Source organism: Myotis daubentonii, chromosome 2 (genome assembly GCF_963259705.1).
Source record: "Myotis daubentonii chromosome 2, mMyoDau2.1, whole genome shotgun sequence".
Taxonomy (NCBI): Eukaryota; Metazoa; Chordata; class Mammalia; order Chiroptera; family Vespertilionidae; genus Myotis; species Myotis daubentonii.
The window spans coordinates 111,996,053-112,011,559 of record NC_081841.1 but is presented as its reverse complement, the minus strand read 5'-3'; the positions used below and the strand labels follow the sequence as shown (position 1 = coordinate 112,011,559).

At 41.6% G+C, this 15,507-nt stretch overlaps 1 pseudogene; it reads right to left on the bottom strand.

Annotated features, from left to right (window-relative positions):
- LOC132225868 (ubiquitin-conjugating enzyme E2 L3-like) overlaps positions 1–15,507 on the bottom strand; it is a 53,212-nt pseudogene that overhangs the window by 1,178 nt on the left and 36,527 nt on the right.

Genomic DNA, 15,507 nt, shown 5'->3' with positions numbered 1-15,507 from the left:
TTTTAAAAAAGATACACTGTGAAGTCCACAGTGCAGAGGCATATGCTTAGTAAAAGGCTGACCTGATAGTAGGAGTACAGAATGTTTCCCTTTATCCATACCTCACTACCACCACATTCTTAAAGGTCTATTTACAGCAGTTCCTTTTACCAGTACATCATGGCCAGCTATAAAAAACAATAATGTAAAACAAACAAAAGGCATCCCCCCCCCCCACAATTTAAAGAGATGGAGCAAGCATCAGAATCAGACATGGCAGATGTTAGAATTATCACACCAAGGACTTCAAACAACTATGATTATTATGCTGAAGGCTCTAATGCAGTGATTCTCAACCTTCCTAATGCCCTTTAATACAGTTCCTCATGTTGTGGTGACTCTCAACCATAAAATTATTTTCATTGCTACTTCATAACTGTAATTTTGCTACTGTTATGAATTATAATATAAATATCTGATATGCAGGATGCATTTTCATTGTTATAAATTGAACATAATTAAAGCATAGTGATTAATCACAAAAACAGTATGTAACTATATATGTGTTTTCCGATGGTCTTAGGCAACCCCTGTGAAAGGGTTGTTCGACCTCCAAAGGGGTCACGACCCACAGGTTGAGAACCGCTGCTCTAATGGATAAAACAGATTGCATAAAGAACAGATGGGCAATGTGAGCAGAGAGATGGAAATCCTAAGAAAGAACCAAAAAGAAATTCTAGAGATCAAAAACACTGTGACAGAAATGAAGAGTGCTTTTGATGGACATAATATTATAAGTTTGAGGAAAGATTCTCTGAACTTGAGGATATCTCAGTAGAATCCTCAAAAACTGAAAAGCAAAGACAACAAAGATGGGGGTGGGGCAGAGCCAAATATTCAAGAACTGTGAAAGAACAACAAAAGGTCTAATCCTAAATAATAAAAGTCTAATATGCAAATAGACCGAATGGCGGAACAACTGAACAACCAGTTGTTATGACATGCGCTGGCCAGCAGGGGGGCTGCGCGGAACATGGTAGGCGTTGGCTGCAACAGGATGGCGGAGCAGGTGATCAGGAGTACCAGACCAAGACAGGTCACCTGTCACTGTCATGGGGTGAGCCTCTCGTGGTTACTAAAAATTCTTTGCTCCCCCGCTCTGCGGTCCTGCCCAGCGCTCGCACCTGCTGCCTTTGCTGGCCCAGCTCACACCTTTTGCAGGAGCTGGAGTCGCTGTTTGCACCCATTGCCAGCATCCAGCACCGGCCCCTGATTGCTCGGTGCCATCAGCAGGTGCGAGCGGAGGCTGCTGGCCCTGATTGCCCCTCAGGGCTTCTCTACCTCCCCCTGTTCCTGAGGGGTGATCGGGACAGCAGCTGCTGTTTGCAACTGCTGATGGCGCCAGCTCCGCTTGCACCCACTGCTGGAGCCAGCCCCAATTGCTTGTGCCTCCAGCCATTGCGAGCAGGGCCAGCCCCATCAGTGCATGGGAGCGGCAGCAGTGGGAGTGGGGCTGCCGGCAGACAGGGGACTGGGGGTCGTGGCAGGAGGGGCTGGGCTGGGGCACGGAGGATGGGCTGAGATCCACCCCTGTGCCTACTGTAGCCTCACATGGCCCACAGTTCCTTTCAAGGTGCACAAATTCATGCACTGGGCCCCTAGTATATACATAATGAGATACCAGAAGGAGAAGAAAAATAGAAAAGAATAGAAGAAATGTTTTAAACAATAATGACTGAGAATTTCCCTCAATTAATGGTAGACACCAAATCACAGATTCAGGAACCTCAGAGAATGCCAATGAAGATAAAGGCCCCCAAATCTACACTTGTCATATCATTTTTATTATAGAAAACCAAACTAAAGAAAAAATTCTGAAAAAAAGACAAAGGAAAAATATCATACCTATAAATGAAAATATAAAAATTATATCTAATTCTCCTCACAAACCATGCAAGCAAGGAGAGTAGAGTGAAATATTTAGCCTTGAGAGAAAAAAAATGCCGACCTAGAATTCTGTACCCTGGAAAATGTAAACAAATTTTGCCTTTAAAAAAATTCCTTTGAAAAAAGTTCTTTTTTCCTTTTTCTTCTTTTATCTGCAGAGCAGAGGTAGGGATGGGAAGAAAAAAGATGCTGGCTTAGAAAATGTTCTTCAGAAAAACCTCCAATTTATTTTTGTTTTTCTTTTTTTTTTTTTTAAAAGGCAGTCTCCATGTTTTACATTAATATTTTTCCAAAATATATTTTAAAGCCATATTAATGGTTAAATTTTTATAAATTGATGAAAGTACTGTGTTATTGATTTATTTTCTAAAATAAAACAAAACAAAATAATAAATCTTATTGTCAGTTCAAGAAAACAACTGAAATCACTTGTGTTTTCTAAAACTATTGAAGCAGAATATTAACTATTCACTGATTGATATTGTCAAACAGCAAATAAGTATAGTGAGGTTGGAGACAAGGTTTCTATCTTTAACCAGACTTAAGCACCCAACCGATGCTTATTGCATTTTATTCTATAGGACTCCCCTGGTTTGTACTTTTGTAACAACGCAAGAGAGAAGAATATCAATGTCTTTGGAGTTACAAAAGCTGTTCCAGTCAATACTGGCTCTGTATTTTGCAAAAAGATACATCTATGAATAAAATACAGGGGTTGCCATGCAAACACCATTTTCTACAGAAGTTCCTATTTTGAGAATGGATTTCAGTGCACAATTATACACCAACTCTAAGAAAGTCTTTTTGTGTGTGCTGTTTGTTTGCAGGTATCTATAATAATAAAAGGGTAATATGCTAATTAGACCTGACATCATTCTGGACGTCTTTACAGACGAAGCTGGGACTGGAGGGAAACCAGTCCGGGTCCCGGGTGCCAGAGGGAAGCTGGTGCTGAAAGCCGAGGGAAGGAAGGCCCACTCTTACACGAATTTTGTGCATTGGGCCTCTAGTATTTAAATAGCTTTCCTTTTGTGAGTTGGCAAACATACAGAGAGGTTGCTAAAATTCTCAGTCACTATTGTTACCCCAGCATGTAGATGGTGTGACAGATAGTATTAAACAAAGTGAAGTGGACTCATTGTGTCAGGATATTTTATTTGGCTGTCTGCATAGTGTGGACTCATTAGATAATTTCTCCTTCACTTTGTGTTACACAGAGCTGATTACAGAAGACAGCATTTGGAAAAGTGATCACTAGGAGAGAAGGCTGCTGGACTAGAGACCACAAGGGGAGAGAAAAGGGGATTAAACCCAGAAGGAGGAGTCGGATGGGAAACAAAAGGCCCTGATAAAACCAAAGTGCTGTGATTGGATCTGGGTTCATTGTCTTGCAAAATTGAAGAATAATTTCATGGACAAACAGGTAAGCAAAAGCAAAAGCAAAGGTTATTGAGAGAGACTCTTTCTAGCAGGGAGGGAACCTAAGAAGCACTATGTCTAGGGGTATAGATATGCCCTGCTGGCTTCTGATTGGTTCTTCCACAGAAGCTCTCTGTATAAGGGTAGAGGAAGCTTTGTCTAGAGGTGTTGGTTTTTCCCTGCTCAGTTGGGTTGCTCCAGCAACTTCCACCTAGCTGGGTTTTGGCCCAGCCGGGTTCCTTAGCAACTAGTCAGCAAACTGTATCTTCTTATTCTTGAACTTCCCTATTTTCCTCCCCTCCCATAATCTCATCCCTAACTACCTATCCCTCTTCTATCTCCTCATTCCCTCCTCTGATTTGGAGACCCCCAACTGCTGTTGGGAATAGAGGTGATGACCACTCTGGCTAATTCCTGCTGAAGAGGGATTGTTAGGACTCCATTGGAGGTAGATGACCTAAGGGACCATGGAAGATGGGAGCTGACATTCGGGGTCACATTTCCACAACCATTTGGAACTTGATTGCTTCTATCCTGGTGGAAATAAAGCATATAGTAAGTTTAAAAGGCAGGGTCCAAACAGTAAAACCAGTATGATTATAGAAAGGGTAGAAGCCAGGAGGTCCAGATAAGATTCTGTAGCCAAGTATCCAGGATTTTGAAATTTGTTATTGGACTTTTGAGGCCCTATTAACTAGTTTCTTGGGCCCCATCTCTTACTATATAAGACTGGTTGGCGTAAAAACAGCATTCTTCCCCTAGGAATAGACATAGCCCCCCTTTCTCAGCAGTGTGGAGGTCAAGTCCTCTCTGATTTGGGAGTAACTGCTGCCAATGAATCTGGTCCTGTGCTGTGACAATATTTTGGGCAATTTCCTCTAAGCTATCTGCAAGGTCTTTGGATAGGCTTTGACAGTGAGAAAGGAAGGTTGCTAAGTCCCCTATCCCAGTGCCTAGGCCTATAGCTATTTCTAGACTGGCAAGGAGGGGAAGAAGGACAATGCCCCTCCTGGTTCAAGTGTGAGTGGTGACAGGAACCTTAAAGGACTGATTATTAGGGCAATGTCTATTTCAGGGTGAGATAGATTAGGGTGCAGGTCCCTGTCCAGTTGGCTGGGAGACAGAGATAGGTATTGGTGCCATACAGAAAGAAGATTCCCTGATTTTCTAAGCAGAAATTGTTCTCAGTGGTGAAGAGCTGAGTGAACTTGTTCTCATTTTCCTAAACAGAGAACGTTCCATCCAAGGTTGACTCATGAAGGGCTGGAAAGAGCCTTTGGGATTGACCTGTGTAGCCCTAGTGGTGGTGTTCTCAAAAAATATATTTTTCCTCTGTCTTTACCCAAAATTTAGAATGTGTGAGACTGTGGGAGGGAAGTCCGAGACAGTTAGATTGCAATTGTGAATTGCAACTCTCCCATGGGAAACAGCTAACACAGGAAAGGGATATTGATTGTTGGGAAGGTTGCTGAGATGGTAGGCCTGGCTGAGAATTGAACAAGTTTCTGAAAAGGGACTGTTTGGGAGATGAAAAAGCTAGCCTAGTCAGAGGAAGGCTGTAGTTTGAGAGTAAAGTTACATAAGTGTTGATCAAGATGTCCTAAAATATTTCCTGCAGGGAGTGTTCCGTTGATGCAAAGAGGTGCCTGATATGCTAGGATGGTATTGGTTGTTACTGGTCCTAAGATGGGGACCTCATTGGATGAGTGTTCAGTTATGTTGTTTAAATATGACTGTAGTAGCTGAATGGCTCTGCTTGTGAGCGTTCCTCTTGTTGTTTTTGTGATTGGGAAGTTATAAAGTTCATTGAGATGCATGAGTTGGAATGAGGGCCCTCCATATATCTTATAGTGGAAGGATAGACTGGAGTTGGCCCATGCATGTAAGGAGGTTGGGGCTGCCATGTAGATAGTTGATGAGAGGGGAAGACAGAGCCAGCAGTCCCTCGCTAGTCTTCCCCAGGGTGTTTTCCTGTCCTTTGAGTTCCAGGTAGGGCAAGCTTTTTATGCTGGAGATTATTCTTTCAGCATATCTCATAGGCCCTAATGACCCATTGGGTGGTTTTCCAAGATATTCTTGCCAGTAAATAAGTGCTGGATCATTTGGTGGGTCTTATCGCTCCCCAAGTGAAAGGCCTGGTGTAGGGTTTAAATAACTTTCCACCTACTGGCCTCAGGCAAAAGTAGTTTACCTTCCTTAGTTTATATCCATCCTGAGGTATGCAGAGAATATCCCCTCGCAAGGGCCCATTCCTTTTCAACTGGGGTGTATTGAGGTTTCAATTCTCTAAGAGAATCTTCCCAGATTAAAGGTGCTTCCATGTTCTTAGTTAATGGCTCCCTAGCAGCCGCCCTGGCAGCTAAATCAGTCTTCCTGTTTCCTTCTGAAATCTCGTTCATGCCTTTTGATGTCCTCAGCAGTATATAACTACCACTTCTATGGGAAGGTAGACTGCTGATAGAAGTCTATAGATCTCATGGAATTTATTTATTTATTTTTAAAATCTTTATTGTTGAAAGTATTACATATGTCTCCCTTTTTCCTCCCATCTACCCCTCCAGCCTGCCCCCACCCTGGCCCTCACCACCCCACTGTCTGTGTCCATGGGCTATGCATATATGCATACAAGATCTTCGGTTGATTACCTCCTACCTACCCTCCCCCACCTGCCCTCCGAGATTCTGCACTGTGTTCCATGCTTCCATGTCTCTGGATCCACTCTGTTCATCAGTTTATTTTGTTACTTAGATTCCACATATGAGTGAGATCATGTGATACTTGTCTTTCTCTGACTGACTTATTTCACTTAGCATGATACCATCCAGGTCCCTCTATGCTGTCTCAAAAATAAGAGATTCTTCTTTTTTACTGCTGCATAGTATTCCAGATCTTAAGATATTGAATAGGGGATCCATTAGCTGTCAGGAAGTGCCTTTCCTTCCAAATGGCTGCATGGGCATGGAGAACCAGATATGTGTATGTAGAGTCTGTGTAAATGTTAATTCTTTGACCGTGGCTTAGCTCTAAGGCTCTTGTTAAGGCAATCAGCTCTGCTAGCTGGGCACTAGTCCCAGGAGAGGGGGGTGCACTTTCAATAGTGGTATCAAAGGTTACAACTGCATAGCCTGCTTTTCGGATCCCTTGCTCCACAAAGGAGCTTCCATCTGTGTAAAGTACTAGGTCTGGGAGTTTCTCTCAGGTCCTCCCTGGCTGAGTAAGTCTGAAGCATAATCTGCTCACAATCATGCCTTATGTCTTCACTCTCCTCAGGAAGGAAGGTGGCTGGATTCAGAGTGGGGCAAGTTTTTAGCTGGACAGCTGGTCCCTTCAACAGAAGTGCTTGATATCTGAGGAGACAGCTGTCTAAAAGTGAGAGTCCTCCCTTAGAGGCTAACAGAGTGGCTACATTATGAGGGATGAAGACTGTTAAATCTCTTCCCAGTGTTAGTTTGGTAGCTTCTGGTATCAGCAAGGCTACCATTGCTACAGCTTGGAAATAAGCTGGCCAGCCCTTGGTTATGATGTCTAATTCCTTACTCAGGTATCTCACTGATTGTTATACAGATCCCTAGCACCATGCCTCCCCTTTCAATTACATATAGATTGAAATATTGGCTGGTGGGAAGGTTCATTGTTGGATCCTGAAGGAGGGCCTTCTTGAGTTGTTTAAAAGCCAATTTAGTTGCTGGCTCCCACTCCAGCAAAGTTAAGTTCTCTTTTTGAGCTTCTTTAATCATCTGGTATAGGGGACAACAATTTCTCCATACCTTGAAATCCATAATCTACAAAGTCCTGTTAAGCCCAAAATGTCTTTCAGGTGTTTTAAGGTGCGGGGTAGGGGAAAGGAAGAAATTGGCTTAACTCTATCATCTCCCAAAGCCCTAGTTCCTTTTGGCAGGACTAAACCTAGATATGTTACAACTGTCTGGCCAAGCTATGCCTTGGACTTCGAGACCTTATATCCTCTTTCTGCCAGGAAGTTAAGCAAAGCTCTCATATCTTATTTGGAGGCTTCCTCTGGGGGAGCATAGAGCCATATATGTCATCAACATATTGTATAATTCTAGTCTGTGGATGCTCAAGTTGGCATAAATCTTGAGCTAAGGCCTGACCAAACAAGTGGAGACTATTTCTAACCCTCTGGGGCAAAATAGTCCAAGTTTATTGGGTAGACAGGTCTGAGGGATCTTCAAGTGCAAAAAGAAACTGTGAGTCAGGATATACAGGTATACAAAAGAAGGCATCCTTAAGGTATCTGACTGTAAACCATTCAGTATCTTCTGGACTATGGGCCCAAAGGTATATGGACTAGGAACCACAGGATGTATGGTATAAGGATGACTGCTTCATTAATGAGTCAGAGGTCTTGGATAAGGCTTTATTCGCTCTCTCTTTTTAAAAAAATCTTTATTGTTGTATTACATATGTCCCTATTGACCCTTTCTAGCTCACCCCCACCCTCTGACCTAGGCCTTCAGCACCCTATTATCTGTGTCCATGGATTATGCATATATGCATACAAGTTCTTTGGTTGATCACTTCCCACCCACCAACCCTCCCCCTGGCTTTCCTCTGAGATTCCCCAGTCTGTTCTATGCTTCTATGTCTCTGGATCTATTTTATTCATCAGTGTATTTTTTTCATTAGATTCTACATATGAATGAGATCATGTGATACTTATCTTTCTCTGACTGGCTTATTTCACTTAGCACAGTACTCTCCAGGTCCCTCCATGCTGTCTCAAAGGGTAAGAGATTGTTCTTTTTTACTGCTGCATAGTATTCCATGATATAAACATACAACAGCTTTCCTAGCCACTCATCTCCTGGTGGGCACTTGGACTGTTTCCAGATCTTAGCAATTGTAAATTGTGCTGTTATGAACATAGAGGTGCATGTATGTTTTCTGACTGGTGTTTCAGGTTTCTTAGGATATTTTCCTAGAAGTGGGATCACTGGGTCAAATGGCAGTTCCATATTTAATTCTTTGAGGAAATTCCATACTGTTTTCCATAGTGGCTGCACCAGTCTGTTTTCCCACCATCGGTGTACCAGGGTTCCCTGTTCTCCACATCTTCACCAGCAATTGTCATTTGTTGATTTGTTGATGGTAGCAATTCTGACAGGGATGAAATGATACCTCATTGTCATTTTAAATTGCATCTCTCTGATGATCAGTGATTTTGAGCATTTTTTTTCACATATCTCTTGGCCATCTGTATGTCCACTTTGGAAAAGTATCTATTTAGCTCCTTTGCTCATTTTTAAATTGGATGTTTGTCTTCCTTTTGTTAAGTTGTATGAGTTTCTTATATATCTTGGATATTAACCCTTTATAAATGAATCATTGGCAAATTTGTTCTCCCATACAGTGGGGCCCCTTTTTGTTTAGTTGATGGCTTCTTTTGCTGTGCAGAAGTTTTTTATTTTTATGTAGCCACATTTATTTATTTTTTCTTTAGTTTCCTTTGCCCTAGGAGATGTATCTGAAAAGGTATTGCTGTAAGAGATGCCTGAGATTTTGCTGCCTTTGATTTCTTCTAGGACTTTTATGGTTTCCCGACTTACAGTTAAGTCTTTTATCCATCTTTAGTTTATTCTTGTATATGGTGTAAGTTGGTGGTTTAGTTTTATTTTTTTCACATGTATCTGTCCAATTTTCCCAACACCATTTATAGAAGAGACTGTCTTGACTCCATTGTATGTAGTTGCCTCCTTTGTCAAATATTAATTGAGCATAATGGCTTGAGTCCATTTCTGGGTTCTCTGTTCTGTTCCATTGATCTATATGTTTGCTCTTGTGCCAGTACCAGGTGGTTTTGATTATGGTGGCTTTGTAGTATAACTTTATATCTGGTATTGTGATTACTCCAACTTTGTCCTTCTTTTTCAAGATTGCTGTGGCTATTCAGGTTCTTTTATGGTTCCATATACATTTTTGGGGTATTTATTCTAGATCTGTGAAATATGCTATAGGTATTTCAATAGGGATTGCATTAAATCTGTAGATTGCCTTGGGTAGTATGGACATTTTAATTATGTTGATTCTACCAATCCATGAACATGGTATATTGTTCCACTTGTTTATAACTTTATCTATCACTTTTTTCAACGTTCTGTAGTTTTCCAACTCTTTTACTTCCTTGGTTAAGTTTATTCCTAAGTACCTTAATATTTTTGTTGCAATGTTATATGGGATTGTCTGTTTAATTTCTCTTTCTGAGAGTTCATTATTGGTGTATAAAAAAGCATCAATTTTTGGATGTTGATTTTGTATCCTGCCACATTGCAAAATTTATTTATTAAGTCTAGTAGTTTTCTATAGGGTTTTCTATGTATAATATCATGTCATCTGTGAATATCAACAGTTTTACTCTTCCTTTCCAATTTGGATGCCTTTTATCTCTTCTTATCTGATTGCTGTGGCGAGAACTTCCAGTACTATCCTATATAAACAAAGGCTAATATGCAAATTGTCTCCTCAGGAGTTCGACCCCTCACTATGACATGCACTGACCACCAGGGGATGACGCAGAATGAAGGCAGGCCCCTGCTGGCCCTGATTGCTGGCCAGGCCTAGGAACCCTACCCATGCATGAATTTTGTGCAGCGGGCCTCTAGTGTTGAATAAGAGTGGTGAAAGCATGTCAAAATCGGTTTGGCTCAGTGGATAGAGCGTCGGCCTGTGGACTGAAAGGTCTCGGGTTCAATTCCGGTCAAGGGCATGTACCTGGGTTGCGGGCACATCCCCTGTAGGAGGTGTGCAGGAGGCGGCTGATCGATGTTTCTCTCTCATCGATGTTTCTAACTCTCTATCTCCCTTCCTCTCTGTAAAAAATCAATAAAATATATTTTAAAAAAAAAGAGAGTGGTGAAAGCAGATATCCCTGTCTTGTTCCTATTCTTAGGAAATGGTTTTAGTTTTTGCCCATTAAGTATGATGTTGGCTGTAGGTTGCCATATATTGCCTGTATTATGTTGAGATATGCTCTGTCTATTCCTATTTTGCCTAGAGTTCTTATCAAAAATTGGTGTTGAAGCCCTACCCGGTTTGGCTCAGTGGATAGAACATCAGCCTGCAGAATGAAGGGTCCTGAGGTCGATTCTGGTCAAGGGCACATGCCTAGGTTGCAGGCTCAATCCCTGGTGGGGGACATGCAGGAGGCAGCTGATCAATAATTCTCTCTCATCATTGATGTTTCTATCTCTTTCTCCCTCTCCCTTCCTTTCTGAAATCAATAAATAATGCATAAAAATGGTTTTGGATTGTGTCAAATGCTTTTTTTGAGTCTATTGATATAATCATGTGGTTTTAATCTTTTGATTTATATACATGATATATCACATTTATTGATTTGTGAATATTGTACCAGCCTTGCATTACTGGAATAAATCGCACTTGATCATGGTGTATGATCTATTTTTTGTTTGTTTGTTTGTTTAAGGTATTACAAATAGTACAATATGTCTCCTTTTCTCCCCATTGACATTCCCCTGGCCTCCCCTGCACATGCCCTAAGCACCCCCATCCCCAGTGTCTGTGTCCATTGGTTATGCTTATATGCATGCATACAAGTCCTTAGGTTGATCTCTTACCCCCCAAACCCTCCCCTGCCTTTCCTCTGTACTTTGATAGTCTGTTCAATGCTTCTTTGTCTCTGTATCTATTTTTGTTCATCAGTTTATGATATTCATTAGATTCCACAAATGAGTGAGATCATGTGATATTTATCTTTCTCTAACTGGCTTATTTCACTTAGCACTGTGGTTCTCAACCTGTGGGTCGCGACCCCTTTGGCGGTCAAACCACCCTTTCACAGGGGTCGCCTAAGACCATCCTGCTTATCAGATATTTACAGTATGATTCATAACAGTAGCAATATTACAGTTATGAAGTAGCAACGAAAATAATTGTATGGTTGGGTCACAACATGAGGAACTGTATTTAAAGGGCCAGAAGGTTGAGAACCACTGGCTTAGCATAATGCTCTCCAGTTCCATCCATGCTGTTGCAAATGGTAGGAGTTCCTTCCTTTTTACAGCAGCGTAGTATTCCATTGTGTAAATGTACCACAGTTTTCTAATCCACTCATCTGCTGATGGGCACTTAGGCTGTTTCCAAATCTTAGCTATGGTAAATTGTGCTGCTAGGAACATAGGGGTGCATATATCCTTTCTGACTGGTGTTTTTCTTTTCTTGGGACATATATCTGGAAGTGGTATTACTGGGTCAAATGGCAGTTCCTTATTGAATTTGTTGAGGAAACGCCATACTGTTCTCCACAGTGGTTGCACCAGTCTGCCTTCCCACCAGCAGTGCAAGAGGGTATCTTTTTTTAGCATCCTCACCAGCACTTGTCCTTTGTTGATTTGTTGATGAAAGCCATTCTTACAGGTGTGAGATGGTACCTCATTGTTGTTTTGATTTGCATCTCTCCCGTGATTAGTGACTTTGAGCATGTTTTCATATGTCTCCTGGCCTTCTGTATGTCTTTCAAAAAGTATCTATTTAGGTCCTTTGGCCATTTTTAGATTAGATTGTTTATCTTCCATTTGTTAAATTGTATGAGTTCCCTATAAATTTTGGAGATTAAACCCTTATCGGAGATAACATTTGCAAATATGTTCTCCCATGCAGTGGGCTTTCTTGTTGTTTTTGTTGATGGTTTCTTTTGCTGTGCAGCAGCTTTTTATTTTGATGTAGTCCCATTTGTTTATTTTCTCCATAGTTTCCATTGCCCTAGGAGTTGTGTCAGTAAAGATATTGCTATGACATATGTCTGCTCTTTTGCTGCCTATGGCTTCTTCTAAGATTTTTATGGTTTCCTGACTTACGTTTAAGTTTTTTTATCCATTTTGAGTTTATTTTTGGGTGTGGTATAAGTTGGTGTTCTAGTTTTAATTTTTTGCATGTATCTGTCCAATTTTCCCAACACCAGTTATTGAAGAGACTGTCTTGACTCCATTGTCAATATTAATTGAGCATAATGGCTTGTGTTGATTTCTGGGTTCTCTCTTCTGTTCCGTTGGTCTATATGTCTGTCCTTGTGCCTGTACCAGTCAGTTCTGAGAACAGTGGCTTTGTAGTATAGCTTACTATCTGGTATCCCCATCCTGATCGGCCAGTGACCTTCAACTTTGTTCTTCTTTTTCAAGATTGCTGCAGCTATTTGGCGTCTTTTTATTCCAGATGAATTGTTGGAGAGTTTGTTCTAGGTCTTTGAATCTATAAATTCAAGGCAATTGCATTGAATTTATAGATTGTATTGGGTAGTATGGACATTTTAATGATGTTGATTCTACCAGTCCATGAACATGGTATATTCTTCCATTTGTTTATGTCTTCCTCTATCTCTTTTTTTAGTGTCCTGTACTTTTCTGAGTACAGGTTCTTTACCTCCTTGGTTAAACTTATTCCTAGGTATCTTAATTTTTTGTTTGCAATGACAAATGGGATTGTTTTTTTAGTTTCTCTTTCTGTGAGTTCATTATCTATCTATATAAAAAGCCAGCTACTGGAATACCATAATGACCCAAACGAGGGTCACTATGATGCCCACTGCAGCCAGCGCAATGGCCCAACCCAGGGGTGGGGATGGCCGGCCAACCTTCTGCGGCCCTCCCCCTGGCCAGCCCTGTCCCCGATGGGCACCAACCACTCTGATCAGCCCTCAGCCCCTCCCCTACACCAACCCTGCCCCTGATCGCCCCCTAACCAACCTTCTGCAGCCCCTCCCCCTACCTGGACCTGCCCCTGATGGGCTCCCCATCCTGATCAGCCAGCGGCCCCTCTTTCCAACCAGCTCCACCCCCAATAAGGTCCCCCACTCTGTTCAGAGGTAGGGCCTGCTGGCCAACCACCCATGGTCCCTCCCCCAGTCTGCTGGCCACTGATCGGCCCCCCCACCCCATTTGGGGGTGGGGCCAACAGGCCCACCACCCACAGCCCCTCCCCACATCAGACCCCACCCATGATCAACCTCTACCACCCTGATCAGCCGTGGCGGCTTCTCACAGGCAACTCCGCCCCTAATTGGCCCCTCCACACTAATCCGGGACAGGACTGGCCAGCCTACTGCCCACAGCCCCTCCCCATGGCTGTCCAAGCCCCCAATCAGCCCTCCCACCCCAATTGGGGGCAGGGCCCACCAGCCAATCACCCGCGGCTGCTCCCCCCAGCCAGCCTGGCCCTGATCAGGCCCCAGTTGGGGCAGGCCGGCTGGCCAGCCAACCTCCCACCATCTCCTCCTCCTGATAGGCCCGGCCCTGATCTGCTGATTGGGTCCAGGCTGGCTGGACCCCAACCATGCACGAACAAATGCACTGGGCCTCTAGTTGGTGAATAAAAAAGCCATAGACTTCTGGGTATTAATTTTGTATAATTCATTTATTAAGTCTAGTAGTTTCTGATGGAGTCTTTAGGGTTTTCTATGTACAATATCATGTCATCTGTGAATAATGATTATTTTACTTCTTCTCTTCCAATTTGGCTGCCTTTTATTTCTTCTTCTTGTCTGATAGCCATGGCTAGTTCCTCCAGTACTATGTTGAAAAGGAGTGGTGAGAGAGAGCATCCCTGTCTTGTTCCTGTTCTTAGGGGAAATGGTTTTAATTTTTGCCCATTGAGTATGATGTTGGCTGTAGGTTTGTCATATATGGCTTTTATTATGTTGAGGTATGATCCTTCTATTCCCACCTTGTGAGAGTTTTTATCAAGAAAGTGTGTTGGATTTTGTCAAATGCTTTTTCTGCATCAATGAATATTATTATATAGTTATTGTCTCGCAATATGTTTATGTGGTGTATCACGTTTATTGATTTTTGGATATTGTACCATCCTTGCATCCCCGGAATAAATCCCACTTGGTCATGTTGTATGATCTTTCTAATGTAATGCTGGATTCAATTTGCTGGAATTTTGTTGAGAATTTTGGCGTCTGTGTTCATGAGGGATATTGGCCTGTAATTCTCTTTCTTTGTATTGTCTTTATCTGGTTTTGGGATTAGGGTAATGCTGACTTTGTAGAAAGAGTCTGGAAGTGTTCCTTCCTTTTGAATTTTTTGAATAGTCTGAGGAAGATAGGTTTTATTTCTTCTTTGAATGTTTGATAACGTTCCCCTGTGAAGCCATCTGGTCCAGGACTTTTGTGTGTTAGAAGTTTTTTTTATTACTGCTTCAATTTCCTCCATAGTTATCAGCCTATTCAGATTTTTTTTTATTCTTCCTGGTTGAGTTTAGGAAGGTCATATTTTTCTTGGAATATGTCCATTTCATTTAGGTTGACATGTTTGTTGGAATAGAATTGCTCATTGTATTTTTCTTTTTTATGACTCTTCATATTTCTGTGGGGTCTGTTGTTATTTCACTTCTTTTCTTTCTGATTTTGTTTATTTGGGTCCTCTCTCTGCTTCTTGGTTAGCCTGGCTAGTGGTTCATCAATCTTGTTTATCCTTTCAAAGAACCAGCTCTTGGTTTCATTGATCTTTTGTATTGTTTTTTTGGTCTCTATGTCATTTATTTCTGCTCTGATCTTTATTATGTCCTTCCTTCTGCTCACTCTGGGGTTTTCTTGTTGTTCTCTTTCTAATTTTTCAAGTTGCAGAGTTAGATGGTTTATTACCAGGTTTTCCTATTTTTTTGAGGTAGGCCTGTAATGCTATGAACTACCCTCTCAGGACTTCTTTCACTGTGTCCCATAGATTTTTGAATTGTTGTGTTTTCATTATCATTTGTTTCCAGGATGTTTTTTATTTCTTCTTTGATCTCTTTGGTAACCCAATCATTGTTTAATAGTATGCTATTCAGCCTCCAAGTGTTTGAATTTTTGTGATTGTTTTTATTGTAGTTGATTTCTTATTTTATGCCATTGTGATCTGAGAAGATGCTTGATATGATTTCTATCTTCTTGAATTTGGAGAGACTTTGCCTGTGTCCCAATACATGGGTCTACCTTTGAAAATGTCCCATGTGTACTTGAGAAGAATATATATTCTGTAGCTTTGGGGTGGAATGTTCTGAAGATGTCAATTAAGTCATTCTGATCTAGTGAGTCAATTAGGATTGCTATTTCTTTGCTGATTTTTTGTCTAGAGCAGTGGTTCTCAACCTTCTGGCCCTTTAAATACAGTTCCTCATGTTGTGACCCAACCATACAATTATTTT